We start from the raw sequence: 8,014 nt of genomic DNA, 5'->3' as shown, positions 1-8,014 counted from the left end.
AGAGAGAGCCTCAAAGACAAAGAGAGAGAGAGAATTGTTATTTCTATATATGAATTTCGAATGATACTCATATATATAGGAGTACAAATGTTTTAATTGACGGCTAAGGCCTGGTCAATAATGACGGCTTAATGTAGTCATACAATACAAGTTGGTTTATAACACTCCCCCTTTGGATGACCATATTTAAAGAATATGTCTCGTTAAAACATTGCCAAGGAAAAACCCTGTGGGAAAAAATCAATGGCAAAGGAAAAAGAGTATAGTATTCATGTGTACCATCAAACACTTTAGGATTACCTTATTAAAACCTTGCAAAGGAAAACCCAGTGGGATAAAACTTTAGCGAAGGAAAAAGAGTACAATCAGCACAAGTCTTCAAGACATTACTCTTCCTGAAAAGTGCATGATAATAGGTCTTCAAGTCTCCGCATTCCAATGTTCTGCATAATCTTCTTAAATGTTGCAGTTGGTAATGCTATAGTGAATAAATTTGCCAAATTATTACTTGACCGTATCTGCTTGACATCAATTTCACATTTTTCCTCATGAATTGCAATGATCTTCTTGTGTGAATCTGAAAGATAACCTGCATCCGTCTATCCAACTAATTGTGGACTTGATTTATGTTGGTAAAATAATCACATATTCAGGGCTTCAATTGAACTGGAGATAAGGTACTTCAGGATCAAAAATTTATTCATCATCTTCACAAGGACAAAATTGATCTTTCTGCTTATCAAATGATTGAGCAACCATTAGAGTACTCGGGGAATGAGCTTTGTCCATATAAAAGTACTTCAAGACTTTATAGTGAAAGGTCTTTGCATTGATGCATCTCAATATTGTGTACCAAATCTTTAAATGAAGTAGTTGATAATGTTTTGGTAAACAAATTCACCATATTGACTCAAGATCATTTTAACATTAAATTCAATACTCTTCTGGAGTTGTGCTCTTTTGGAGCTTTTATAAATAACATTGTTAGTGGAGAAGTCATCAAAATTAAACCGCTAACCTCCATATTCAACAAAAACGGTGGCCATCTTTTTAGATCAAACAAGCACTGCAGTATTTTATAACTCTTCTATAGCTGTCAGGCACGGCAGAGTTATGATGCTACATTTCTTATCTCTTGTAGAGAGATACTTTATGAGAGATGCTATGAAGCAATAGAGATGCTTTGTCATAATTTTCTCTATAAAAGAAATATTCAGTTTATTTTCATTCGCATATCATCTTCTTCACTTTTCTGTAATTAGTCTCCATTCTTAATCTGCAATCTCTTTCTGCATTCTTACTTTGCAATGGCTCAACAATCTTCTCGTGACTAATCTATGTGGTATTATGCACCTCGTTTACCAGTTGTTTCTGCTTCTACCGTAGGTGCTATAATGCAATACAATAATGATCTGACTAATAAGTCAGATAATGAAACTATATAAGAGCTTGTGAGTCTCGGTATCCGATATTCATCAAGTCTTGTCGCATTTTCTCAGTGACTAAAATCCAAAACTTGTGGGGTTGACAAACTCAACAAGAATATTTCTATCCTTCAGCGACTTCTTCTGGAGTCCAACTTGAAGATAAGAGCAATAAAACAAGAGAATAGGAATTTAAAATCTTTACTTAAATTTTCTTTTCGATTGCCTGCTCCTTTAGATAGGGATGCTATGCAAATTTTTGAAAAGTAAGATCGTTTAAAGAATGAGGCGAAGAGCCTCAAATTTCTGTAATTTTGTTTTGAGATAATAAAATAATATTTCATAAATATTCATATTATGTTTTTATCTTCTAGTAGATGTTTTGTGTGCTCCATTTTACTTTTCCTTTAATAATGCACACTTCTTACAAAACCATAATATAAATCTGAAATACTAATTGCATTTAAGAGATGGTATTTTATAACTAATAATTTCATTCATCTCCTTCTTGAAGCCGAAAGGGTTTCAGATTTATATTTCAAATATGTGCAATTTTTATGAGCTCTTCTAAAACCTTAATGACATTTAAATCATCTATATATATTGCAATAAGTTAATATAGATGCTAAAAATATATGGAAAATAGCTTGTTCCACATGCATTTGGATTGTTTTTAGATCATATAAGGATTTTTGAAACTTAATAGAATACATATTTTTAGATGTATTCAGATTAGAAGTTTCAGACATTTTATATACTTCAGTGATTTTCATATATATGTCATGATCCAATGATCCATATAAATATACAGTGAATCATGCATATCCAAACTCTCGGTAACTTTCAAGCTAATAAAAATCTTAATATAATTTCATCCACTTTAAAAACATATTAATATTGTTTCTGTGAGAAACTGACTCGTAATTTATATAGCACATTTTCATTTCCTTTATATAAATATCCACTGATATTTAACAAGTATCACCTTTTAGGTGTTTGGACTACAAGTCCATATGTATCACATTTTACTAGTGATATCAATTCTGTATGAATTGTTTCTTTCTATTTTGGCCAATATTTTTACGTCGGTATTCTTCGACAGTTCTTGGCTCACTTTCTTCATTACTTCTGGTAATGTTAAGTGTCATCTTATATAAAAATATATTGTCGACAACAGTTTTATTTCTATCCAAAATTTCTCTAATATTCATGAAATGTATCGAGATCTTATTTTCAGGTATTTATCCCTCTTCAAGGGAAGACATTTCATGAAAAACCTCTTCAGAAGACACTCTTCAGGAGGATTATACTCTTTAAGAGTTTTTATGGGATAATTTTGTACAGAAAGTTTGGATGGATCTTATTGTTTGTTTTGTGGATACGGCCTCTTCAGGGACACCAATTTCTTTTATTTGTGATTTTCTCTTTCAGAATGCTTTATCTTTTGTATCAATAGATTTCACACGCTTTTAGACATGTCTTATGTTCATTAGACTGCTAAATTTTTTAATTGTCCTACGGAGACTTAATCCTCGTTGAGATTTTAGCAGTTAAAATATAAGACCTTTTTATCTTATTACATTCATAAATTAATTATCATCTGAATTTCCAGTTCACTTATGATGATCAAGATAACGTTGAATTATTTCATTTTATTTACTTCTAACAAATTTTTCTTTCCACTCATGGTGGGAAGACTTTATAATAAAAGAATATTTTGGTTCTTTTATGGACGTCTATATAAAAATTTATTCGACTTATCGTAATTGATTTCGGATGATCAAAATAATCATGAAAAACATACAAATATTTTGAATCATATCACTTTTGATGCATCATAATATTTGATTCAATAGTTGTATAATATCATCTCAAAAAGAAAGCTGGTAGTTTTTCCAATACGAGCTTCTTGCCTGAAATCATAAAAGTATTATAAAGATATTCATTACCACGTCTAATCTCTTAGTTTCTTTAAATAAGATGTATCATTCTCTTCACTTTAGGGAATAAAATAATATAAATCCAATATCATTTACTTCAGGGAATGATGTGGAACTATTAGGACGTGGATAATGATTTCTTAACAAAAGTTCATTATTTTGCTTAGCCACTAGAAGACTATATATAAATTTAGAATATATTATTAACTTTTGCACTCGATATTATTACTTTAGGAGCATACTCGATAGTGCTACTTCAGGAGCACATTCGAGGTATTTATTTTAAACATATATTCTTTAGTGATTTTTTCTACACAATTTCAATTATACAATTTCAGGTGCATTAAACATAATAAGCTTTTGGTACACGTATCGCTCATTTAAATTATCTTACAGTATCAATAGATCTTTTATTATGAGATACTGAATAAAATTATTGATTTAGAGGGATCCTTCAAGGATGCTCAATTTCTATTCCAAGATGAATCTTAATATAAAATACTCAGTAAAATTATTGGTTTAAAGCGATCATTCAGGTATGCTTAATTTTTATTCCAAGATGAAACTTAATAAGAGATACCTAATAAAATTATTGGTTTAGGGCGATCCTTCAGGGATGCTCCATTTCTATTCCAAGATGAATCTTAGTATGAGATACTCAATAAAACTATTGGTTTAAAGCGATCTTTCAGGGATGCTCAATTTCTATTCAAGATGAAACTTAATATAAGATATCCAATAAAATTATTGGTTCAGGGTGATCATTCAGGGATGCTCTATTTCTATTCTAAGATGAATCTTATTATCAATAATTCATAACAAGTATAAAAAGTAAAGAAAACTTGTATATAAACTATGTGAATAAACATAGAATTTTATCAAGTAATAATAAGGAATATAATCTTTAATACTCATCTTAGGGATTGCAAATAATATATTGAAAAACTTACTTGAAGTAGAAGACCATTAGCTTCAAAATCATCAAAACCTTCGTTTTTCAATGACGAGGCACTAGTCACAGTAGACGGATCTCTGAGTAGATCCGGTCACATCCACCTCCACCACGTAGAGGACCACGACAACCGAATTTGGATAGTCAATTACTCGAAGCAGGACTTGCCACATTAGCAGGCATGGTAGCACTGACAACGTGAGCATGAGCAGCGCGTGCTTCTCCAGAAACGCTCATGGTTGGCCCACGAATCACAATTATAGGAGAATTGGTATTGAGCACTCGCTACCCTCGAACCAATCCTGCAATACCGTCCATAGCGATAGTACGAACCATGTTCTCCCCCAAGTGCTACGCCACTTTCAGCACCAGTCGGATCGAGTTGTTGAGAACCTCCATAGCTGTTAGGATTGACGTCGAAGAAGCTCGCACCAACCAGAAGATCCAGCATTCTCCTTTGATTCTTAATTCCCATTTCTTTTGTTTTTAGCCAACCTTTTTTTTTTTCACAGCTACAGAGATCTCAAAGCAAGCGAAATCTTCCAACGCAAAGCCGATCCATCACAAGCGACCGAGTCAACGCCAGTAAACTCGACGCTCCAAGTCGGCGAAGGCCAAAATCACGTCATGGTTAACGTTGAGGAAGTTGAAAATGAATTAGTGACCCGAAACTAGCTGGAGATCCGAATTTGAGTAGCGGAGATCAGGCCGTTTTGGTCTTGGTCATAGAGCCGGAAGGCGTCTAAGAGCTCAGAGGAGCCACCGTCCTCAGAACCGAAGTGGCAGCAGGCCACGAACTCGAGGAGGGAGATAAAGCCATCGTTATCAGAGTCCAACTTTGCCATGATACGATGGAGTTCTCCCTTATCTGTGAACGGTGCCGAGGAAGCTGAGGATGGCACCGAGCTCTAACTCGTTGATCTTACCGTCGCCATTGGTGTTGAAGTGGTTGAATACCTTCTCAACCTCATCCATGTTCTGGAGGTCCACCAATGGGATTCAAGAAATGGATTTTGTAGGGAGAGATTAGTCATAGTGACCCAGAACAGATTCACTTGATTTTGAGATCGAATAGATTTGGTTGCAGACTGACGAAGTAAGGGGATGGCTGCAGAACAACTCTATGGTTGAAGAATTGGGCGTTGGGTTTTTCTCACTTTTGATTCAGAGTTCGTGCTGATAACGTGTTGTAAATTATTGAAAAGAGAGAGAGCCCCAAAGATAGAGAGAGAGAATTGTTATTTCTATATATGAACCTAGAATGATACATATATATATATAGGAGTACAAAGATATTAATTGACGGCTAAGGCCTGGTCCATTATGACGACTAAATGTGGTCATACAATACAAGTTGGTTTATAACATCTTTGTTATTTTTGCTTGAATGCAAATTTTACATTTAGCACCATGTCCATGATTATATGGAATTAAACTATATTTAGACATAAACTTTAAAGATTTAAAATTCAAATGTGCTAAATGATTATGCCACAAAGTAGGAGATTCAACAATATAAGCAGAATCAGAACTTATTTTATTAATATTTAGTTTATACATTCCGTCACAATAGTACCATTTTCTAACAAACACTCTCCTTTTGGAAAGACTTACATTATAAGGTTTGATTATGGTCTTGACACCCTTATTACAAACCAAGTTTGCAGATACAAGATCTTTCTTTAGTTCTGGGACATGAAAAACATTAATAAGAATTTTCTTCCCAGAAGTGAACTGAAGTTCCATAGTTCCTTTTCCCATAACTTTTGCAGAGTTGTGATTTTTCATTTGTACTACATGTCCATCTACTGCATCTTCATAATTTTTTAATTGAGATCTCTCATTGCAAATATGGACGGTAGCGCTTCAATCATACCACCAATCAGATGACTCAGTTGTTGTAATTATTTAACTCTGTAATCATGCTAATGTGCATTTAAGAAACCATGACCACAATTTTTAAAGTCTCATTTTCAATCAGATTTGTACTATTGGGATTGTCATTTTCTTTCTTGTATTTCTTCTTGTACTTATATTCACACTTAAAGTGCCAATTCTTTCCACAATTGCAACAAGTTTTTATTTTATTAGACTTGTCATCATTGTTGGAAAAATCATTATATTTTCTCTTGTTTCCTCCAAAATTACCTTAAAACTTATTTTTCTCATGACGAAGTTCACTTTAGAGCCATTTTTAAAAAATAATTTCTTATTACGAATTTGAGTTTCCTCTTCAATTTGTAAATATTTTTGAATTTGCTCTACAATGAAATATTTTATTGTGTGTATAAGTTTCTTTCTATAATTATTCCAATTTGGAGGAAGTTTGGCAATAATAACTCCAACTTGCAAAGGTTAAGAAACTTCAACATTACGATTCAAAGTTTATTCACCAAAACTTGCAATTCATGGACTTGATCCATCAAAAAAGTATTATCTTTCATTGTAAATTTAAAATATTTCATAATAAAAAATTTATCCGTACCTTCATTTTCGGTTTTATACTTGAATTCTAATGTCTCACAAATCTCTTTTGTTGAGTTGTTTGATGTAAACAAGTTGTAAAAACGATTAAAAAGTGTATTTAGAATGTGGACTTTACATACCACTTCATCTTCTTTAATTTGTGCTTCTTGTGTTTTGCCTTGATTTGATTATTATTGTCATATTTGGGTTCTGAAAGTACCGGTAAGTTCGAATCCAAAACATATGAAATTTTCAATGTAGTAAAAATGAACATTAACTTGTCTTTCTAATGAGTAAAGTTCATTCCATCAAATCTATCTAGTTTGACAAAGTCTTGATTCATCATCTTGAAAGTCTCATAACAAATTTCGATCTCATTGCGATTATCACCTTAAAATTGTTGAAGAAAATTGTGCAGATACAATAATTTGAAAAATAATGCGACTTTGAGGTGTGTAAAACACTATCTTCAAGGTGATAATTGCCCATACTTGAAAGAATTTGCTATTGAGTTACAAGCAATTCACCTCTAGGATACAACAAAGTCACCAACTACATATAGCAATTCTGAAATTTTTCCTTTAGAGTTTTTCTACAAAATTGTGTAAATGACTGGAAATATGAAAGAATAGAACGAACAAATTTGTGGGTCTCATCTTTTATTTATAGAGAATCTAGTGACACTATATGAAAAGTCACAACTCTTAATATATGACTTTTCAACTGGTAATTATAATTTAAAAGTCATGTTTTTTTATTTAAAAACCAAAGAATATGACTGCTCAAGTCGTTGGACACCTCCCTTCCCCAAGAGAGGTTATTAGTTCGAAACACTTATTTAATATTTCAGTTGAATTTATTTTGAAGCATTGCACCTATTCAAGTGTGTTTTCACACGGGCTAGTTCGGCCCATGCATGGTGCATCTTCAGCCCACGCCATACGTTGTGTCTATTTAGCCCATGCATGGTACCTCTTCAGCCCAGACATCAAGTCTCTTTGGCCCAAACATGGTGCCTCTTCGAGCTTGGCCCACATGCACCCCTTAGGCTATTTTGTAGCCTTGTTAAAATTAAAACATCAAAGTATAGCCATGATGATTTGAACTCATAACCTTATATTCACTCAATTTTCTTCAACAGTTTTAAGGTGATAATTGCTCTAATTTGAAAGAGTTTGCTATCATGTTATAAGCAATTCACCTCTAGGATACAACAAAGTCACCAACTGCAA

The sequence above is a fragment of the Carya illinoinensis genome, chromosome 11 (genome assembly GCF_018687715.1).
Source record: "Carya illinoinensis cultivar Pawnee chromosome 11, C.illinoinensisPawnee_v1, whole genome shotgun sequence".
NCBI classification, from domain to species: Eukaryota; Viridiplantae; Streptophyta; class Magnoliopsida; order Fagales; family Juglandaceae; genus Carya; species Carya illinoinensis.
The sequence above is the reverse complement of the archived record's forward strand: the minus strand, read 5'-3'. Positions refer to the sequence as shown.